Genomic DNA, 23,955 nt, shown 5'->3' on the forward strand with positions numbered 1-23,955 from the left:
TAGCCAAACTGGCTACCAACCGTTCCTTTAGGGGAAAGGGCTCCAGGTATCAGAAGACATCACTTATGTATATGGGTTAACTACCTATATCGGGGGGCGGGAAAGTTCCAGTGACTATAATCTAGAGATAAGTCCTAGCTGTAAAATTCAGATGCAGATCTGGATCCAGGTAAGCCCTTCTCTAGGGTTAGGGCTGTTCCAATCCAAAGGGGTTGATTCAGGCATTTATACAAACAGGGATTAGTCATGAAAGTCAGATCCAGATCCACACTCCTCCAAAGGAAGTGTGTGAATCTGAGGTTTTGGATCAGGCCCTTCTCTACTATATAATACAATGGAAAATGTCACACAGAACATAGCCATATTACTCTATAACATGGAGCTACTTATAAACACAAATAAATATACCACAGAAACATTTGGCCTTTCTACAGATGGGTCAGGAACATTTAGAATCTGTGCTTTGGTTTGTCCCATTACAGTGACAGGCCTGGAGCAAAAATACGGATTTGGATTTGAACTTCTTCATAGTTTGGCCAGGAGGAATGGTGGATCTGAGCCAGTACTTTGGTTCAGACACAACTCAAGGTGCTGTCCTGCCAACAGGCCTGGTGTAAAGGAGAAAGCTGTCACTTCTGCCCTTCCACTGATGGTACCACTATGCTTGGACTACTTCATATGTTGCCCCATTTGACTGTTTGATGCCTTGTTTATTTCAACTGATTGATTGCTGGCAATTTATTTCCAAATGCTTTCAGCTAATGGGTTATACTATTTTATCTGTTCCTGGATTTACTTCATTGATTGACTTTTATCTATTTGATCTGACTAATGGATTACATTTTACTGATTCACAGACTGCCCTGCTTAATTTAATTTGTCCCTTTCTTTCTCCAGATCCTTTCATGGGATTCCCCCACAGTTCTCAAATCAAATTTATACTAATAAATAACAATAGTATATTATAATAATAATAAAATAATAATAATAATAAGCTCTTTAGCTTTGAATTCAAGGCCCTAGCTCCTACTTATTACTGTCATTAATTATTATTATTATTTGTACTGCAGTAGTGCCCCAGACAAGGACTGGAGCCCCGTTGTAGTAGGTGCTGTACAAACCCTTAGGTAAAAATCAGTTCCCTCATGTCTTTTCTTCATTTTCATCTCCAGGCTTTCTTCTCACCTGAAACACTCTCTTCTTACTAGATCCAGCTGGAGAACTCTCTCCTCCAAATCTTTCCTTAAACTGCACCATTCTGAAAGTTTATAAGCCATCATGTATCTTCATCTCCTGCTGAGAAGTTAGCTAATGAATGACTGAAAATCATAAAAACAAAATGCAACAAAAAAGTGGAATTACTGGGAATAAGGTGGATGTATAACCTCACCACTCACATTGCTGTTTTGTTCATTCTGAGCTGGTAGCATTTTCAATTGAGGGAGTTGGCTGTGCAACAAACTTCCAGAGAAGATCAGGTGAATCTATTCTAGAGTCTGATTATCTTTAAGAAACACTGCAACACTTCCCTCTTTACAAAAGCCTTTCCCCACCTTGAGAATGACACTCATGCCTCTTCCACCCAATAAATCCCTACCAAGCAAGAAAGAGAGGGGAATAAAAAAAAAAAAAAAAGAATTAACAACAACAAATCTTACCCCAGGCAAAGCATTTACTCAGAGACCCCATGAAATTCACTAGAATCTTTGCTACTGCTTTTGTTTTACATGGAAGGTGCCTGAAGTGATAGGTGGCAGTATAACCCCCTAAGATTGATACACAGATAGATTTTACACCCACTTCGTGCAGGTGTAAATTACTGACAAAAGGTACAAGGCAGTGGGGAACCAGGTATTTTGTGTTCATCCCTGGCCCAATGACCATTCATTGTCATAGTGAATGACTATGACTTGCCACTGTGAATGACAGTGAGTAGTCACCAGGCCAGAGAAAGACAGCGAGAATGATGCTACATCCTTGTAGTTAGGATACGCATATCGTAGACCCAAGTTCAAGTCCCTGCTCCAATGACTATATAATTATTTATAAAAAACAAAACAGCTTCAAGAGGAGAGATGGAAACATGATTTCTGTGTGTATATAAAGTCTGCTGCAGTTTCCACGGTAAACATCTGATGAAGTGAGCTGTAGCTCACGAAAGCTCATGCTCAAATAAATTGGTTAGTCTCTAAGGTGCCACAAGTCCTCCTTTTCTTTTTGCGAACACCACACCAGAATTTCTCATAACCAAGTGGTTAGGGCAGTCCCTTGCAATGTGGCAGATGTAAGTTCAAATCATATTTCCACATGAGACAGAGATGGGGCGTGAACCTGGGTCTTCCACATTTCAGATGAGTGCCCTCACCACTGGGATGAAGCCTATAAGAGATATGGCCGCTGCACCATCTCCTCCTCTTTTGTAAATCTATTTTTCCTTTCCTTTTGTCAAAATGCCTAATGTTTTGTTTTGACATTACCACAAGGTTTCAATGTCTTTGGTTTGGTTGACACTATTTGACTAACTCAACATGAATTCACGAATAGTTTTGGTCAACCTGAACCTGCATTTTTTGATGAATAAACTATTCATGCAAAAAATTTTGCTCAGCTCTACTGTATACTGAAACCTTGCATCTTTCTTTACTGCACAGTGCAATTAAACTCATAGTGTCACAGCTAAATCAAGGCCACTTCACCTTGAATGGTCCCTTAGAACAGAGGTAATTATTTTTTGTCAAGGTCCAAATTTTTGGTCACGGTCCAGACTCCAGAGACAATAATATAAAAATAACAATAATGATAAAAGCATTCAAAAGTGTCTGGTGGTCTGTATTTGGCCCATGGGCTGCCTATTGACTACCCCACCTTAGAATATGTGCTAACTACTTTTATGCTAATCTATCTGTTCAACCTTATATTTAGCTGCGAAACTCCGAGTACCTTTCCCAGACTGGGGGAAGAGCGCTGTGTTGCTCAGAAGCTTGTCTCTCTCACCAACAGAAGGTGGTCCAATGAAAAAGTCTTTTCATGCACATTTTAGATGGTCTGACACAACGTCAGCAGTTCAGTTTCATCTTAACAAGTATATTATCTATTACTCTATTAGATAGGGAAGCAGCTAGTCACAAGTTCTCATCTCAAACCTATTTTCAATGCCACGCATTTATCTAAGTTGCTACTCTGGTTTGGGAGTGCAGGGGAGACTCTCTTGACAACACTCCACTGCTACAGAATAATTACACATTTTCTGTCATCAGCATTGACAAACCCAAATATTCAAAAATCATTAGATTGGTTTAAAAATCATGACATTTTAAAAACATAATAAATGTGAAGGCTATTTTATTTGCCTCCTGAATTTTGAGACTTTAGGTTGCACTTGAGTCACATTTTCTAACTTCAGTTTCCAACCACAAGTGCTAGAAATGTATTTTAACATTCTCTGAGCCCTCAAAGGTGAGATTCTTACACAACCATCAGGAGCTAGAGCTTTAAGAAAAATGCAAAATATTGTGAGAGTCACAGTAAAATTGTGAGAGTTGGCAACACAGAATAGAGGAACTGGACATTTTAGACAACATTCATTCTTGGAGTGATGCCACTGGCTTTATTGAATTTAGCACACTGTGTCCCGACCAAGTGTCTATTCTTCCTGCAGCCTGGGGACAGATGTGAAAAGTAAAACCCACTTCATCAGAAACATGGAGGATGCTAAGTCTGATCAATGTGGACAGTAGACAAGAACACTAGTGTCAGTTACAATTTCTAACCAAGTTAACCATAGAGATCAATATTTTGCCTTAACTTCACTAGACTGTCTTTGTTAATGCTATACTTCAGTAAAACAAGCCAATTAAAATGTTACTCCATCTTCTTTCTATAAATAAATGATACTCTCCTTTTCTTCATGCAATCTGACAAGGTCTACTTCCAACTACCCTAGAAATAACAGGACAAATTAATTCCTGGAAAAACTTGAATGACACAAATGGAGTTACACTAAGATTGAATTTGATTCAATATCACAAAGCAATGAAGCACCTCTGAGGGTTGTTTAATGAGAGGGTTACATTTTCAGAAATGTGTGCCTAAGCTGAGCACACAAAATGGGTAACTAAGTATGCAGTTTGTTTCTACTGTAATTCCATGTATAACTTACCCACGAGGCCAATGTAATTGTATGTTTTGCACATACAACTTAGATGTACTTAAAAAAAAAACAAACCCATAGGCCTCAGCATATAGATTTTTAAGATGTCATTATACTGTTTAAAAATTTCACCACACAAAGATGAATCATTGCACTCCTTTAGGCATGTTAACAGCCATAATAATACTTCACACTAATACAGCCCTTTTCATTTTCAAAGCACCTAACACTCAGTAACCAGTTAATCCTCACAACACTCTTTTGAGGCACATGGGTATTATTATTCCCACTTTACAGATAAGCAAAATGAGGTGGAATGGTTAAGTGTCTTGGCCAAAGTCACAAAGGCAAAAAGTCAACAAGTAGTGATCATAGCTCAGAAGTCCTAGCTCCAAATCTTGGGGTCATTATTAACTCTTTATATAAAGAGATCCCACTCTAAAAGTTCATTCCTGTTCTAGCAATATATGGCTCTTTAGATATTTAGTTCTTCAGGGCAGGGAATCTCTCCTATTCTCTGTTTGTACTGTGCCTAGCACACTGGACCCCATTCACAATTGGCTCCTTGGCACTATTGTAATAGAAATAATATAATAAATATTTCTCATGTTACATAAGTACAAATGACTATTCATCTGAAAAATTCAGACTGGAAGGATATTATTCTTTCTTGCACTATTCTCCAGTTTTAAAAGTTTCAGTCATCCACTCAGGGAATGGACACTACCACATGACCTGCAGTCAATGAACTTGCTTAGACTAGGGATGGATTTGGCCCATGACTTGTGCATGTGTGTTTCTGTACAAGAACACACAGAACACATGCCTAACCATATGTCAAGCACTGTCAAATCCAGTACAAATACCTCATCAGACTTTAAAACCACATGATTATCCATTTTAGGACAAATTCTTCATCCTTTCCAATGGGGATGGAGGGACTCACATGCATCAGAATCAGAGTCATTCTGCTGTCTGGTGGGGAAAGGGAAGACTTTGAGAAGGCTGTGCAGGGAATAAGCATCTTGGATGTATCATGGGGCTATGTGGAGGTAGAGCTGCTTGATTCACCACTACATGTATCCATTTCCAAATGGCATGGAGCACGGAGGCTGCAGCCTCAGGGCTAGAGAGATGACAGTGAAACAACTCCAGGTTTATAAAGAAGGATTCCTTCCTTTATTCCCATGGAGACCTCCAGTGCCCAGACTAGTTATGCTGTCTAGTTGCTGGGAACCAGATTTTCCCCTTTATGGGTCCACTGCTTTAGCCTGGTATCTTTAGTGAGTAAGCTTCTTTATCCCTAAGTAGAATCTCTGAGCTGCTTAACTAAAGCTCTTTGTAAGGAGAGGAAGTTAGAGAAAATCCACATAACGCTAAAAACGAATAAACATAGACCAGCATAGACTATGCTAAACATAGACTAGCTTGTTCTTCTCTTCTATCATGGAAGTCCTGTGATAGCATATGTAAAAAATCCTAGGTCAAATCCTTCTTGCCGTACTCCAGTAAATAGTCTCATTAAGTCTGGGACTATGCAAGGGACTAAGGTGTGCAGGACTTGACTTCTTGTGAGGTCAGTACGAACTGTCAAAGACAACTAAAGCAGAGAGTATATAGATTGTCTACCATGACTAAAACAGCGTCTGATTTGAAATGGATCTTAGGTCCCAGGGTCACCTGAAGCGTAGTGAACACGTTAGCCTCAGTGGCTTCTGCAAAGGGACTGAAACAGAAAGATAACTCAAATCCTTTTAAAATAGTTCATCACATTCTCAACTGAAGGGCTTTTTCCCTGTTTGTTTTATAGACAACAGGAAAAGGGAATTTTGTATAAGGAACTAGAGAGTACAATTCCAGTTCTCTATAGTTAGCAAAAACATGCTTTTACCCATAAAACAGTTTGGTACTAAACAACGGCTCCTCTGTGTGAGACTGCTGATGGAAATGAGCAGCAGGGGAGATGAAGGGATGGGGAAAAAGGAGAACCCAAGAGGAGGAGGTAAAAAAGAATTAAAATGTGTATGTGTATGTTCTGAAAATCGATTGTATTTTCAATTAAGGATATTTAAAATAGAATTAAGGGTGAGGTGAAGCAGCTCAGAGAATTAAATTAGATGGCGATGACAATGATAAGTAAAGTTTTTAATATCAGAGGGGTAGCCGTGTTAGTCTAGATCTGTAAAAGCGGCAAAGACTCCTGTGGCACCTTATAGGCTAACAGACGTATTGGAGCATAAGCTTTCGTGGGTGACTACCAAAAGGAGGCTGCCAGACAATTCTCCAATACCAAATTCTACAGGCCACTTTCCTCAGATCCCACTGAGGAATACACTAAGAAACTGTACCATCTACTCAGGACACTCCCTACACTAACACAGGAACAAATCAACATACCCTTAGAGCCCTGACCAGGGTTATTCTATCTACTACCCAAGATCCACAAACCTGGAAATCCTGGACGCCCCATCAACTTGGGCATTGGCACTCTCACTGAGGGACTGTCCGGACATGTGGACTCTCTACTCAGACCCTACGCCACCAGCACTCCCAGCTATCTCTGTGACACCACTGATTTCCTGAGAAAACTACAATGCATTGGTGATCTTCCAGAAAACACCATCCTAGGCACCATGGATGTAGCGGCTCTCTACATGAACATCCCACACACAGATGGAATACAAGCTGCCAGGAACAGTATCCCTGATGATGCCACAGCACACCTGTTTGCTGAGCTCTGTGACTTTATCCTCATGCACAATTATTTCAAATTTGGTGACCATATATACCTCCAGAGCAGTGGCACTGCTATGGACACCCGCATGGCCCCACAATACGCTAACATTTTTATGGTTGACCTGGAACAACGCTTCCTCAGCAATCGTCCACTCACGCCCCTTCTCTACCTATGCTACACTGATGACGTCTTCATCATCTGGACCCATGGGAAGGAAACCCTGGAAGAATTCCACCATGATTTCAATAGCTTCCACCTCACCATCAACCTCAGCCTGGACCAATCTACATGGGAGGTCCACTTCCTAGACACCACGGTGCAAATAAGTGACTACCCATTAACACCACCCTATACCGAAAACCCACCGACCGCTATGCCTACCTTCATGCCTCCAGCTTCCATCCCGGACACACCACATGATCCATTGTCTACAGCCAAGCACTGAGGTACAACTGCATTTGCTCCAACCCCTCAGACAGAGACCAACATCTACAAGATCTTCACTAAGCATTCTCAAAACTACGATACCCACATGAGGAAATAAGGAAACAGATCAACAGAGCCAGATGTGTACCCAGAAGCCTCCTGCTGCAAGACAAGCCCAAGAAAGAAACCAACAGAACTCCACTGGCCATCACATACAGTCCTCAGCTAAAACCTCTCCCACGCATCATCAGTGATCTTCAACGCATTCCGGACAACGATCCCTCACTTTCACAGGCCTTGGGAGGCAGGCCAGTCCTCGCCCACAGACAACCCGCCAACATGAAGCATATTCTCACCAGCAACTACATACCACACCATAGTAACTCTAACTCAGGAACCAATCCATGAAACAAACCTCGATGCCAACTCTGCCCACATATCTAGATGCCACATATCTGCCCACATGTCACATACCGGTGACACCATCACAGGATCTAACCAGATCAGCCACACCATCACCGGTTCATTCACCGGCATGTCCACCAATGTAATATACGCCATCATGTACCAGCAATGCCCCTCTGCTATGTACATTGGCCAAACTGGACAGTCCCTAAATAAAAGGATAACTGGACACAAATCAGATATTAGGAATGGCAATATACAAAAACCTGAAGGAGAACACTTCAACCTCCCTAGGCACACAATAGCAGATTTAAAGGTAGCCATCCTGCAGAAAAAAAATGTCAGGACCAGACTTCAAAGAGAAACTGCTGAGCTTCAGTTCATTTGCAAATTTGACACCATCAGCTCAGGATTAAACAAAGACTGTGAATGGCTAGCCAACCACAAAAGCAGTTTCTCCTCCCTGGGTGTTCACACCTCAACTGCTAGAAGAGGGCCTCATCCTCCCTGACTGAACTAACCTCCTTATCCCTAGCCTGATTCTTGCTTGCATATTTATACCTGCCTTTGGAAATTTCCACTACATGCATCCGACGAAGTGTACCACAGTGTACCAAAATCATCCCTGATGTAACTCCATTGAGGTCAATAGGCCCCATAAGACAAATTCTACCCCAGGCAAAACCAGTGAACACATAAACTGCATGTCAAGGCAGAGTATGGCCCCATATGATAGAGAATGAGCTCATACCAGAGGGCTTAGAAAACCGCAGAGATGACTTTGAACTCCACTCAGGAAAATACTTCAACATGTTTTTAAATCCACCTCTATTCAGGACAGCACATAAGCATGTGCTGAACTTTAATCATCGGCTTAAGTCTCCTTGATGTCAATGGGAGTCAAGTGTGTGCCTCAAGTTAAGCATGTGCTTATGTGCTATCCTGAACAAAGAGCGTTTCCTACATTGAATCTTTAGAGGCAGAGTTGTAGGCACCTGGGATGTCAGCTTTTCCATTGTGAATATCACAAGAGAAAGGGAGTTATGTGGGTACAGCAGAAAGAACCATTAGAAAAAGATGAGGTGAAAGAAGGCCTCATCCAAACAGCTCAACTCTTGTGTTCTTGTAGAACAGGAACCTCTCCAGGGACATCCAGATTGCTGGCCAGAAATATTTTTGCAAGCTTTTCAGTATTCCTGGGGGTAAAGCCTTGAACACAAACTCCTTTTTCCAGTACCAAAATATAGCAATCACTGACAGGAGAAAAATGACTGTGGTACATGTGACATCTACGAAAGAGTCAATTTGGAAAGCCAGTTTCCAGAAGTGTCCTGCTTTTGGAATAGGTTCAGCCAATAAAAGTTTGTTCAAATGTTGCAGTGCTTTTAACTTGCCTGTCATTGCCTCATTTTTTTGGGGTGGGGGTGGGTGGATCACAAGTGATAGTCCTAAACTTGAATGCTTTGAATGCTGGCTTTGACACAATTTGTGGAAGTTTGGGTTTAAATCAAGATCTAATTCCATGGCTTGGGCCTATTCCTAATTGTCCATCAATAGCCTGCTGGAGAAAGATATGTGGGTGGATTTCTAGATTAAGCCAGAATGTCGTCGTTCCATCCTGCTCAGCTGGTTTGAATTTAGTGCAGAGGAATCTAGATCTTAATAAACTTCTTGACTTACACTGAAGAACACATCAACTAATGAGCATTTCAGATTGTTTTCAGGATCATGCACATACCACCCACGAAAACATATTGAAGTGTCCGTTATAAATGATTTCCACTGTGTTAAATATAACACAGGCAGAAGAAACCTGAGGCTTGACTCTTCATACTATGCTGATCAAAAGTGTCCCCAGATAATGAGCCTTCCTACATGTCCTTCTCCCTGTGATCATTAGACCAATCATAATGTCATTTTTGTGAAGGGAGTAAACAAGAAACATGGGGAAGTGTTAACCCACTCTAAACAAAGCATAGCCCACAAGCATTGATGTGTGCAATGAAATCTTCAGTGCAACATGGTCATAGGAGCATAAGAAAGGGTGAAAGTAAAGAAAAAACCCTACCATCTGATAATAGTAAATCCACAGAAAACACGAGGAAGCGTGTGACTATGGGACTAACCTGAAAACTGTGAGAAGGGGATGAGCTCTTTGCCACCCAATTTATTGCCAGGTATTTTTGTAACTACCCATTATTGCTGATGCATTAGTAAATACCATTGTAGGTACCATTTTGCTAGGCTTATATTTAGGTTTGGGAGGATTCGATTTTTAATCAGTAAATGTAGGTAAACATCAATTTCCCTGTATGCATACAAACCAATGAAAAAATATTTCTGCTTTAATGTTTGAGAAAGAATGGAATGCATTATTCAAGCATGTCCACAGAATTTAAGAGCAAACCTATTCACACTGCTGATAAGTACCAATTGGAAGAACACATGCAAGCATTTCCCTAGTAACTACGAAATCCTGACTCATTCAAAGAAGTCATTCCAGCATAATGTAATACAGTTGGAGCAACCTGCACTGAGATGATAAAATTCTTTACAAGGGAAATCACTCTCCCAGCACCTCCCCTGTATTTGTGAACTTCTTTAAAGGCACTTCTCTGGAGTCAGTACCATTCCTGGAAACCCATTGGACATACAGAAGCTAAGGTGCCTTTTTGTTCTGCTCCAGCATATTTTCATTCAGAATCAAACCCTTTGGTCCATAGCCTTTTGAGGAGGCACCTTCAGGCTTTGAAGCTATGTGTACCATTGTGAAACATTGTCTAAAGCAATCCAGTCGCCCTTATCTGCTTTGTACACTTGTACAGCACACAATCCACAGTCTTCTTCTGCGACTCTTTTGAAGCCTTTATTGCTCTAGCAACAGCAGGCCTCCACTCATCACATCAATGATCACCCCATGAATAGGATGGCATTTGGAAAACATTGAAGTCTGCTGGACTATCTGATGCACAGACCACACCATTTTGTCCATAAATCTGTCCAGCAATACAGCAAGCCCTTTCCTTTCTTGGAATTCCAGAAACCAGGACACTTTCACTCCTCTGCTCTCAAACACAAAAGCAGTAGATACTGCTTCTAGTTTGAATTTTTTTAATTTTTCCATTGTTCCTACTTTGATTTTAAATTAAACCTCAAATATAAAAAATAAACTGTCCCATTAAAATACAGAGATGATTTCTCATATGCCATAAAATTAAGGACTACAAATGCAAACAATTCTCAAACTATCACTAGCAGGAGAAAATATCACACTTCCACAGCAACTGCTAATATCATCTGATGGTCATCTTCATAGCGGGATGGCTTATGGAATCAAAAGTATTAACGACATAGGGAAGAAAAAAGCAAAGAAAGCAAGCAAAGAAAAAAACAGGCATTGAGCTACTCAAAACTCATTTTTAAAATCTGTACTGAGAAACAATATGCAGTGGTTGTTTGGTTTCCCCACAGGTTGCTTGTCTGTGATCAAAACAATTTTGCGATAAGTTTCTTGCCTTCTTCGAATGCCTGATCTTAAATTCCTTCAGAAGGGCTAGAACAGAAGGAGGCCAGGTCCTCAGTTGCTGTAAAATGGCAGCTTCCTTGAGTCCAGCGAAGCTTGCCAATTTACACAGTAGAGAATCTGGCCCAGGATGTTACATAAAAATCAACAGCATACTCCACTTGAGGGGAGAACAGTGCAATTACCTATTCACCAAGGGCTTGATTCTGCCATCCTTACTCAATGGGGCTAACCGTTCAATGTAAGAGTGACAGAATCTCATTCCTAAAGGTCACCCCAGAAGAGTGGTCAAAACTGTTGTCTAACTCTAGGAATTGATTTGTGTCAGATGAGGTGTAAGTGTTTCAATGTCTTACATGCAGTTCATACCTGGTGGATAAAACCAATAACGTTCATGGACACAGAGCTTCTTTCTAGTAAGGAAAAACATCTGATATCCACGTTCTGCAGGAAAATTATTGTAAGCTGCTGTGTTTCAGACCATTACTGTAGAATACTATAGCATTGTTGTTTTTAAAATAAAGGATGATTACAGAAATTCAGGTTGCAAAGACAATGTGAAGTTTTATGACTCAAGGGAATTTCCCCCCCGCCCCCCCGACAGAGTATCTATGAAAAACATGAGTGTCCTTGTTTTGGGGGCCATTAGGAAGTTAGGAATATTGACTATGTAACAATTACAACTGTGTGTGTACTTGGGGGAACGCCCACCAGACAGTAGGCAATCAGCCTCAGTGGGCCATTAGGAAGAACAATAAGACTTGGAAGATAGTAATCTCCAGTCTTCCTGAAAAGCTCCCAGGGTTGCTGCTTTGACACTACAGGGTCAGGTGATCATGTTACATGGTACTAGATCCCCATCTTAGGCTTTCAGTGTTTTTCCATTAAGAGGGGGTGAGGAGGTCAGGCTGGGAAACAAAAGATTCCTGCCTTATGTAAATTATATTTAAGGCTGGGTAATAAGGGAATCAAGGCTCTTCTCCAGTGCCTCCCCATCCAAGAAGGAAGATTGCAAAAAACACCTGAGTGGAAAGGCAGCGGCTGAGTGCAGGCTGAGACAGGGATCCAGTCTGTGAAGAGAAATAACTGGAACTCTAAGCAACAGAAACTCTACACTTAGGGTGAGAAATTACATTTTGTAACCTGTTTTTTGAATGTATTAAGCTTAGTTTGCATGTTTTGTTTTATTTGCTCAGTAATCTGCTTTGTTCTGTTTGCTATCCCTTATCATCACTTAAAATTTACCTTTTGTAGTTAATAAACTTATTTCTTGTTTATTTCAAAACCCAGTGAAGGGCCAAAATCCATTTCCTGTGTATGTAAAATCCTGACCACAGGCTCTGTCAGCAACTTTTCACATAAGCCCAAAGTCCAAAGCTTGGTTTGAGCGGGGGGCCTAGTCCACCCTGAACAATATTGGCTAAGAGAAGATGAACAAACAAGAGACAACCTTGTTTTTTGCTAAGATAAGCATAGTCAGCAGAACTCCAGATGAAGAGCGGTAATTGGTGTTCTTATCAGAAGTTACAGACATACCAAAGTATTGAAAGGGGCCTCCATGTCCACTTTCGTGCAGGAAGAAGATAGCAAATACCCTCCCCACATACCAGCCTAGGGTTCATGGAGAGGCCCAAACTTGTCAGTATGAGAAATGACATCCTCCCTTCCACAGATGCACCCCCCACCCCCAATGCCAATGTTAGCTTTTAGGAACACAATGGGGCACCCTGAAAAGAATTTCTATTGCCACGTACTTTTCAATGTCTTTTTGCTTTAACCCCCAGGAATGTACCTGCTGGACAACTGGGAGAGCTGCCTCATTCCTATGGACCCCAATCAGAATTCAACATATATATTTTATAATTATACACTTTATACATTGTTTTAGGGAAAACACCTCTGTACTAACAAGTATCAGGAGGTAGCTGTGTTAGTCTGTATCCACAAAAATAACAAGGAGTCTGGTGGCACCTTAAAGACTACAGATTTATTTGGTCATAAGCTTTTGTGGGTAAAAAACTGCTTCTTCAGGTGCAAGATCCTTGTTGTTTGTGTACTAACAGTATGTTGTATGTTAACCTGAAACCTTGGGAGAGCCATTATGTAATCTTTTAGACTATTGGTTTATTGTGCTTATCATGTCTTGCTGCAAAAACCTATCCAGGGATTCAGGACCTACCATGCCGTCGCTTCCTTCTGCCCATGGATAACCTATATAATCTATTGTAATCAATTGCTTGGCAGTGTCTCTGAGCCTAATAAGCAAAGTGACATTCCGCTAGCTCTGTGCACAATAAGCCCACGTGCTTCAATCTACACGGTGTCCATTTTGTTCCTTCATCCAGTTTGTGCAATTCATATCAGGGAGGAGGGGCAAAAAGCTGTGCATACCCCCCTCTACATTGAGGGAGGGGGTGAATTTTTATGAGCTTGCACTGTGCAGATCTCTCTATACAGCGCAAAACAATATTATTTTGGATTTATACCCTAAAAGAGATGTAGTGCTGGCCATTCCTCTAGCTAAGTCCTCCCACACAGAGCTGATTTCAGTCTGTGTCTGCAGCTGGGTGTGGCCTTACCTGTGTGTGTGCGCTAGAGAAGGCTTCAGATCCTAGCACAGGGAGAGCTCAGTGAGAGCCCAGAACATCAGGTGGCACCCTGAAAGGGGGGATCCAACCTTTCACAGCGGGTTTGTCAGGGCCTGTTTTGGGTGCTGCTTTGTGTCTAGGGGAAAGCTTAGAATCAAGGGAGGAGAGTGGCAGGGATGGGTAAAAATTACATTCTGACAGAACTATTTGGCCAGCAACAAAGCAGAGCTGACAGAAGAAGTGATGAAATTAGAGTGAAAGAAGAGCAGAAATATTCATGCTTTTGGGAAACTATATTTGTCAGTTCACACCTCCTTACCCCAAACTCACTCTGTGACTGTGGCAGTCTAGGTGCCAGCTCATGCCAAAGCCCCAGGCCTCACTGAATGCTTACAAATGCATAGTTGAAAGCCAGGCCAATTCACTTGTGTACTAGTATAAATCAAAGTGATTGTTAAATGTTGAAGAGTGTTCAAAAATATTTGGTGTTCAAACTTCATGAAAACTAGTGGTATGTTACACACATTGTTTTCACGTATCTGTATTCCAAACATTTACATTGCGTATGCCCCTGTAACTGAATAACCTATCAAATGAGAAAGACGCCTCATGGAATGCAAATGAAGAACTTTAACAGAAAAGTGCTAATTTCAAAGGAAGTAGTTGTGTGTGATGATCAGAGGTCACAGACTCTAAATGCATTCCTCACTCTCTGACCTCCAAGGAAAAGCCCAAGTGGGTAGTGACACAGTCTATTTGTTTTCTGTGAGTATGGATTCAGGGAAAGATCCTTCATCTCTCAACTCTTCATCTCTCATATAGAGGAGGGTATCAGGTGCAAAGTGGAGAGCCTCTGAGATAATCTGGGTACCCTGAAAAGACTTTTGCAAAACTGGTCGTTTATTATGTCACTGTCACCATTTGGAATTACAAACTGTGACTCACCTGCTTTAGCCTCTCAATAACTCTCATTTCTTTTTCTTAGCTAATAAACCTTTCATTTGTTTACTATAGAATTGGCTACCAGCGTTGTCTTTGGTGTAAGACCGAGGATACCAATTGATTGGGGTAAGTGACTGTGTCTTGCGACAGGGAGCAACCTGATGTGGTGTGATTTTTGGTGCAAGTAACTTTTTATCACAAAGTCTGGTTTGTCTGGGTAGCAAGATAGACTGGAGAATCTAAGGGGACTGTCTGGGACTCCATGGTAAGACAGGAATTCTCATTTGTTACTGGCTTGGTGAAATCTAGTTATAGAACACATCACTAGTTTGGGTTGCCCTGTTTTCTCACAGTCTGCCCCAAGGTAGGCACTCCAGACAACATGACACACCCTTCTTAAAAAACTTTCATTGGAAGGCAGATGCCAGACTCCACACAATAGGGGCTACCTCCTTACCCATGCCAACATAAGGATCCTCCCTCCTTCACTGCCAACATCAGTTCAGAATTTATACATTTCAAAATTCATATTCTTGTGATAAAAGAGAACAGATCACTTTGTTACTAATAAAACACAGGGCTAGATTTCTTAACACCAGAAGAGGTGCAGCTATCACAATGGTTTCTAATAACTGTGACAGAATGTATAGTAAAGTTAGCATAACATAGTATTACCTGGAATTTAAATAATTCCATAAGACCAGAACATTTTCTCTCTCGTCACTGAGATAAAAAAAAAAGAGATTAAAGCAAAAACACACCCAAGAGACGGTCAGATTTTGTGCTGTGCTTCTAAGAGGCATGGTACTGGACTTGTAGCCCAGGGCGATGAGGGGAGAGGTGAAGATGGCTTTTTGCAACCTTGGCACCCTCCCAATCCAGGGCTGTTCTGGGGGCTGGAGAGGCCCATGGCATAAATTAGACAGCACTGGGGGCCTATCTGAGTTACATCAGCCTCCCTGGACTATCTGGAATCTCTGCAGAGCTCTGTGCCATGGCCTTATCCCTGCCACGCCATTCCTGCCCCAAGCTCCATCCCCTGTGCAAGGGCTTGCAAAGGGTTCCTTGGGAGGCAGCCCAATGGCTGTTTTTTACATCCCTGTGCTTGGGAAAATCCTCCCGCAGCCAGATAACAGGGACCATTTATGCAGCTTCAGCCCTCATAGCTGATGCAAAGCAGGAGGATCTAACCTGAAAGATTTAGGTTTTATACCGGAAATGTGTGCTATTTTTATTTATATATATATTTGAAATTAGCCCCCAAATCAAAATGTAACAAATATATAGCACCTGTCATTCTGAAGGGTTTTATATAATTTAGGCCCCATCTGCAAGCCTCATGCCTGAGGAATAGAAGTTACTCAACATGAGCAAAGAGATATCAGAATTGGTCATATCTCTCTGTCTATGGAGTACACTAGAGTGTGCTGAAAGCAAGGTTATGTGCAGAAAGGTAATGCTGTTTTGTGGAGAATTTCCATATTTCAAAGCGTGGTTTTGTTCTGATTTGGAATGGAAACCAAAATGTTCCAAATTCTCGGTGACGGGCAAAGCCATGGGATCTGTGACTCTGGGGCAGTCTTCCTGGTCCAGCACCATAGCTCTAGAAGCTGTGAGGTCTCCTTGACCAGTGCTTCTCAACCAGGGGTTTGTGTACCCATGGGAGTACTCAGAAGTTTTCCAGGGTACATCAATTCATCTAGATAATTGCCTAGTTTGACAACAAGCTACATAAAAAGCAACAGTGAAGTCAGTACAAACTAAAATTTCATACAGACAATGACTTGTTTATATTGCTCTATATGCTATACACTGAAATGTAAGTACAATATTTATATTACAGGAACCATGAGTCTAGGAGCTGGGGAGTCAGTGCTCCCAGGACTTCCAGGCTCCTCAGCCCATCTGGCAAGCTGCTGAGCAGCCTCGGAACTTAGGAACAAGGGTTTTGATGTTCTCAGGTCCCTGTGAGCACATTCCATTGGACAATTTCTGACCAGCTCTAATATAAAGGTTTCATAGCGATGAGTCTGGGATGGCTGCATTGCTCATGTGATTGTAGCTGATCACCCCAAACACAAATGCCAGTAAAACATTTAGACTACACGACATCACCAAGTATTATGCAATCCATATATATTTTACAGAAAAGCTATTTTAGAAACATTTTAGAGAGAGTTTTTTTTTAAAACAATTACTTATCCTATTTTAGGTAAATAGGAGAAAAATAATTAACAAAATGTTAGAAACATCTAAAAATTCCCTATAATAACTTTCTATACATTAAAATGTTGTGGTTTTCAGATCTGACATCTCAGATCTGAAAGGCTAGAAGCAAATGCTGCAAATTACAGTGGAGAGCTGTGAACCTTGATATCAGCCGAGAAGAGTTGATAGATATCCGACCTTAAATCTGTCACTGTTTAAGACAGCATGATCTAGCAGAAGGGAAACTGGACTGGAAGTAAGGAAACCTAGATTCTATTCTCAACTCCATCAGAGATGAGCTGGGTGACTTTGTATAAATCACTTACCCTGTCTGTGCCTATATTTCTCTTCTCGCTCAGTAACAATCTTCTCTATTTAGATTGCAAGTTCTTTGGGGCAGGCACTGTGTTTGTACAAAACCTAGCCCAAGTGGCCCCAGTGTTGGTTGGAGCAGCTGAACACTGCTGTAACACTGCTATTGCTAACAGTAAAGATTGAAAGTTGCCAGTCCAATGTAATTTTGAAGGGCAATGCCTTATTTCAGGTAAAGAAGGAAACATTTCTCTGGTAGGCAGATTAAAAAATAATGGCGACTATGCTCAGAAGTTAGGAACAGAAATAATGGCAGGAGAAGATGACATGGACATTTATATTGCTAACAAGGCTATCCAGAGTTATAACAGAAAATATTAAAGAAAATATTTATTTATTTTAAATAAAATAAAACCATATGCTTTAGAGTTTAGGCCATTTTCTAGTTGTGACTAGAGACTTCCCTGAGGGGCAGATTACCTCTGCCTACTGTGGGGTTTCCTCGCACCTTCCTCTGAACAGGGCCAGGTTAAGGGAATCATGTGAGTACATCAGAATCTCAGCTTTCATGTAAAAAAAGAAATGCACATTTCTAGCCTTTATGGCTAAGGAGTAAAACTTGAAAATATGACCCAAATATGTAACCAATAAATTGAAGTCTGTCTGAGTCTTCAGACAGTCTGAAATGATAGCTGAGAGGTGTGAACTTCCGCACACACCTCAATAGGGCATTAGTTCCGTGATCCTCTGCTCTAGGGGCCCCCACAAACACCATTGCAGCTCAGGGCTGTGTCTGTAGCAGATGAAGAAGAGTGGAGTGGGCCTTGCCCACTCATCCCAAGAGATATAATCCAGTTCCTAGGGAAAATACTGGGAGAAGGAAATGCCATGCTGTCACCCCCCTGCTTCTCTTGGAGGGAAGCCCTTGCTGATACCATTTCAAGTGGCCTGCAGGGCCCCAGCTTTGGGGTGGGGCCATGGGAGGATCTCATGTCATTGTGTGCATAGGTCCCAGATTGCCTTAATATGGCTTTGCCTCTGAAGCATCTGGTGTTGGCCATTGTTGGAGACAGGACACTGCACAAGATGAACTGCTGGTCTGATCTGGTATGTCAGCTCTTACAGTAATATGAATCAACAGTCAGAACTTAGGTGAAGCTGCCAAAGTGGCATGATAAATATAATTTAATCATAGGTTCTGCAATTTATAACCTTGTCACAATGAGGATTCCAGCAGCAGGGGTGGGTGGCTGGGTGGATAGGGGGAATATCAGCTCGGTGTATGGGCCCAGCCACACCCTGTGTTGGTAGATGGGAGGGTGCATGGTATAGCCATTGCTATGGCAGCTCTGCACCTTCAAGGATCTCCCTACAGACTGGAATCCTCCAGAGGCTAGACCTTCTGGGATTCGGGCAGCTTTGCACCACAGTAACAGCCCAATGCAGACTTAACACACTAGAGAATCTAGCCTGATATCTGTTCCCTTTGTTTTGTGTAGAAGGTGATGAAGGCTGTTATTTTTCTCTTACTTTCCTTCACATCTAATCAGAAATCACAACATAGCAACAGGATTTTTTGTTTTTGTTTTCTTTCTAAATTGATCAAAGCTATTTAGTACAAATGGATTTTGAAAGAGATTAAGAGGTCTTTAGTTTTCTGGGATAAGAGCTGCTCAGCAGGAAGAAGATACAAGAGTATAAACTAACTGTTTCAGTGGAAAGGACCAGGAAAAACGTATTAAAAACTCAAGATTGCTTGTTCAGCCGCTCTAACTTGATTTCATTTTGACTTGATTTCATTTTGACCGATACACTCCTGGTTGGCATGTGTGTGCCTTGTGTATAGTTATAACACACACTCGTTAGGAAAGTCATGATAAACACACTACAGTTGCTTTGACCATAGGGATATAACCACAGACTCCTGGCCACTTTGCTAATAATAATAGCACCACTTATCAGCTAAGGTTACCAGCTGGTAGAGAGATACCCATTAGCTCCTTTTTCCTGTTAGCTGTGCCAAATGTAAGTATATAATGTGACTTTTAGTATGACCACTTAATTTTAGGTTTTATAAACTGGTTCATAGAATTTGCTTTACATTGAACCTTGGGTCCAAGTGTATCAGCTTAGGAGAAGCATTTCGGAAAATTTAAAAAGTAAATAAATACATTTTTGCTCTTATAAACCACAAGACATCATTAAGAACATCCCCATTGATTAATACCTGCACATACATTTTGATTGCAACAGTTTAAAGTGAAATCCTTGGTTAGATATAATGGTCTAATATTAACTATTCCTTTAATTGTACTCCCTCCAGCTCTGATCTTGTAAAGAGTTCAATGGGACCATACACAGGTGAGTAAAGTTACTCATATGCTTAGATCTTTGCAGACTTGGCCCCTTATAAAATTCAATTCCTAGCAGATGTACTAACAATCTCTGTTTTAATGAATATCCAAAAAGTACCATAAACAAACAAAAACCTATTTTTATGGAAACTGTGATGATAAATGGTTTTTAATAAAGGAAATTGAATTATTTTTATGTTGAATTTCTTCCTCACTTGCCAAAATGGTATAAATGCAATTAAGATATATGTTTCCTGTGGGTATACTAGCAGTCTGCCAACATGTTAGCATGTGCTGGAATAAATATGTTACCTATATTATTGAATCTCAGAGAAGATCCATTATCACATGAACAATGCAACCTGATCATACTAAGTCAGTTACTCATATATGAGTTTCTTGTAAGTAAAATGCACTGGGTTTTTTTTACATGAATACAAATTTCTAAAATTAATAGATATTACAATTTTTGGAAAGTAATAAAAATAGAAATGATATAACATCCAGCTATTTTCAAGACAAAAATATTAATGAGGCTAAAAAAGGTATTGAATTAATTAATTCACATTTGTTACAGCCTATTGTATACATGGTTTAAGGAATTAAAAAGGACTTTCAGTATTTCAGTCTTTTTTCCTCATAGAATCATAGAAATGCAGGGCTGGAAGGGATCCTGAGAAGTCAAGTTTAGTCTCCAATGCTGAGGCAGGACCAAATAAATGTAGATGATTCCTGACAGGTGATTGTCCAACCTGTTCTTAAAAACCTACAGTGGTGGGGTGACACAATCTCCCTTGGAAGCCTATTCCAGAGCTGAACTACCCGTCTAGTTAGAAATCTTTTCCTGATATCTAACCTAAATCTCCCTTGCTGCAGATTAAGCCTATTACTTTTTGTCCTACGTTCAGTGAACATGCAGAACAATTGATCAATATGTCCTCTTTAAAACAGCCTTTAGCCTATTTAAAGATGTATCAGGACTCTACTCCCCCCCCAACCCCGACTTCTTTTCTCAAGAGTAAATATGCCCAGTTTTTTAGAACTTTTCCTCATAGGCCAGGTTTTCTAAACCTTTTAGCATTTTGTTGCTCTCCTCTGGACTCTTTCTGATTTGTCCACATCCTTCCTAAATTGTGATGCCCAGAATTGGATGCAGAATTCAGCTGGGGCCTCTCCAGTGCTGAGTTAGAGCAGGACAATTACCTTCCATGTCTTACATACAACACTCCTGTTACAACACTCCAGAACGATAATAGTCTTTTTCACAACTGCATCCCATTGTTGACTCATGTTCAATTTATCTTTTGTAACTCCCAGATCGTTTTACCTAAGGCTAATTCAGAGTATAGAATTATCTGTATATGTGCTCTGTCAGCTGCAGCCACCTCCTTCACTTCTGTTTACTTTGTATGGCTAGAAGGCAGAGAGGGGGGTTGAGAGTGGAGGATGCCTGTTCTGAGCCTGGAGGGTTGTAAGTTGTGGACAGGGAGGTGTTCTAGGCTGTGGGGTGTCAGGGTAGGAGAGAATTCAGAAGTGAGGTGGGGATTCTGAGCTGAGAAATTAGGTAGGAAGAAGAGGGGTTCTCATTCTGATCAATAGGGTTTTGGAGTTAGCAGGGGTGGGTCAGAGGGAGCTAAGGGGGCTTGGAAAGGTTGAGTGAAGGGGGACTGGAGTCAATTAGTGAAGGTGTGTGTAGAAAATAGAGGTGGAAAGGTAAGAGCTAGATTGAAGGGAGAAACAAGGTGAGATCAGTGAAGTAGTGACAGAGTGACAAACATTTTTTCCCACCTTGCCTGTTTAGTCACAGCGTTGCAGTCTGAAAGGAGGAGTGGCGAGGTGAGAGAGACAAGAGGGAAGCCATTTTGATTCCAACTTCTCTGATCACCAGCCAACCCACTTCCCTGTGACACCTTGAACTACTGGGGCCAAGTTTATCCAATGAAAATATGACCAACCTGCAGAGGAGGCAGAGGGCAGCTGGCTACATGTACCCCACTAGTCATTTTGGGCATGAGCAGCCCGTGGATTTAGTCAATTAGTTTATTTAGCCAAATGTGTTGGAGAAGGACAATCTAGTGATTTACTATGGCAAGCACAAGCTTCAAAAATTACATTGCTGTTTATAGAAATGGTGTGGTCGTGAGGGTATTTTAAACCAGATTCAAGTTTTCGGGGAGGGGTGGGAAGATAAGAAAAAATAATGCTTAGAGCAGATCTTTTTGTTGTATGATATTGTACATGGCTTAACGTCACAGAATGCTGGGAATAGATATTCCTTTTGCATATTGGAAAACAGAACATTTCTAAGTGATTTTTAAAAACGTTTCAGAAACAGTTTGACATTGGTTTATCACTTAAAGTCTTGATTCACTGCAGTCAATGGAAAAATTACATTAAACTTCAATTGGGAGGCTCTAAAACATGATGGAAATAGGAAATGTGATCCAGTGGTGAAGCACAAAACTGGTTGCTAGGACACCTGCATTCTGTTCCCATCACAAACTTGCACAAGTAACATACCTTATCTGTGCCTCAGTTTACCCATTTGTAAAATAGAAATCAGAGTACTTATTTCACTTAGGGTTGCCAACTCTGACTGAAGCTATTCCGGGAGATTTTTTTCCCTACATGAAGTAATGTCATTTTCTTAAAATATCCTATTAAAATCTCCCAGATTACTTTCAATAGTCACCGAGAGATTCCGGAAGACTCAGGCCAATCCTGGAGGGCTGGCAACCCTAATTTCACTGAAGTGTTGAAAGGCTTAATTCATTATTACTACAGCATGTTTTTCATATGATAGGAGAAATATAAGAACACAGGAAAAAACAATTTATTCTTATGATTTTGGGGAAATAATATCTCTTCCTATATTTTAATTATCCAGTGAATATTGGTAGCATTATTATAAAGGTGCCGATACTGGTTTTCAGTTGGAGTTTTACATGTGAGGAAGGGCTGCAGGATCAGGCCCTTAATATTTTGTCTATTTTGGGTCATAGTGAAGTTAACTAAGGGTGAAATTTACCCTCCTGAGCATGGTTTAAGTCCCAATCAAAACAGGACTTACGTGGTACATGATTCTTGTTTGCCCTTCCACCTGCACAGGCTGAATTTCACCCTAAATTAATGTTAGAAGCATTATTTTTGTGGTAGTGTGAGTGGACAGAGAGAAGGATACTTGTAAAGAGATCAGGAAATCTAAATTCACTTTGGTCCCACGCCTGAAAACAGTTACACATGTGCATAAAATTATATTCACATACAGGGCTGATGAAAGGGTGAGGGGGAGACAATTGTAATGGGGCCTTGAATTTAAGTCCCCCACAAAACATCTATAATGTGTGTAAATAAAGTGAATGGGAAGGGGTGGTGTCCCACGGAACATGATGTACTGGGTCCCAAATTTTTCTTTGTGGGCGTGCTTCCATATATAGTCCCTTTGATATCAACCTACTTGTGTGTGTAGAGTTAAGCGCTTGTGTAAGTGCTTGCAGCACGGAGGCCAATGCTTTCGAATCTGCAAACTAATGCCTGTCATTCCCCATAGGCCCAGGCCAGTCTAGTCTAGGATCTGGTCCATAGTCTTCTTTCTTGATGCTTTGGACACATTGGTTAAAAACAAAACAAAACAAAAACAAAAAACAACCCTGCTACAAACACAGAAAATATTGTGGAGAGAGAGAGAGAGATTGGCAGACATTTGAGTTTTATTCACATAGAAAAAATATTAATTAACAGATGTTGCCCTCTAGCAGATGTGAAAGTACTGTAAGCTCCATTTAAGAAACAGTTTTTGCCTTTGCAGGTTCACAGCGAGTTTATAAATTATCCTCTGTTGAGGATAATAATAATAGATATTACACTAAAAATGCTTTCCCTGGGGGAGCTCCAGCACTACAAGATCTAGGTCTGCATGAAGAATTTTTTCTTCTGGCTGTTGTCGCAGCGATGTACCTCAAGGTTCATCTAGAGGTGAACATCTCTGAGGGGAGATCATAAAATATAAAATTGAGACTGCAGCCAGAGAGGAAGGATGGTTCAGTGATTAGGGTGTTAGCATCAGAATCACAAGACATGAGTTCATTTCCCTGCTGTGCCACTGAGTTATCTGTGTGATCTTAGTTCCCCATGTGAAAAAATGAGGATAGTAGCACTTCCCTATGTAGCAGTAGTATTGTGAGGATAAATACATGAAAGATTGTAAGGTATTCAGATATTATGGAAATAGGGGGCCAGGAAAATACCTCCATACTCCAAAACAAACAAAAATCACTTAGCAGCAGCCAGTCTCAGAACCTAAGTCAGAG

General features: G+C 40.9%; 1 protein-coding gene across 3 annotated transcripts in view; it reads right to left on the reverse strand.

Moving 5' to 3' along the window:
- The window catches only part of PHACTR1 (phosphatase and actin regulator 1), a 459,703-nt gene that overhangs the window by 276,348 nt on the left and 159,400 nt on the right, over positions 1-23,955 (reverse strand). The gene's annotated exons all lie outside the window — the stretch shown is intronic.

Source organism: Lepidochelys kempii, chromosome 2, assembly GCF_965140285.1.
Source record: "Lepidochelys kempii isolate rLepKem1 chromosome 2, rLepKem1.hap1, whole genome shotgun sequence".
Lineage (NCBI taxonomy): Eukaryota > Metazoa > Chordata > Testudines > Cheloniidae > Lepidochelys > Lepidochelys kempii.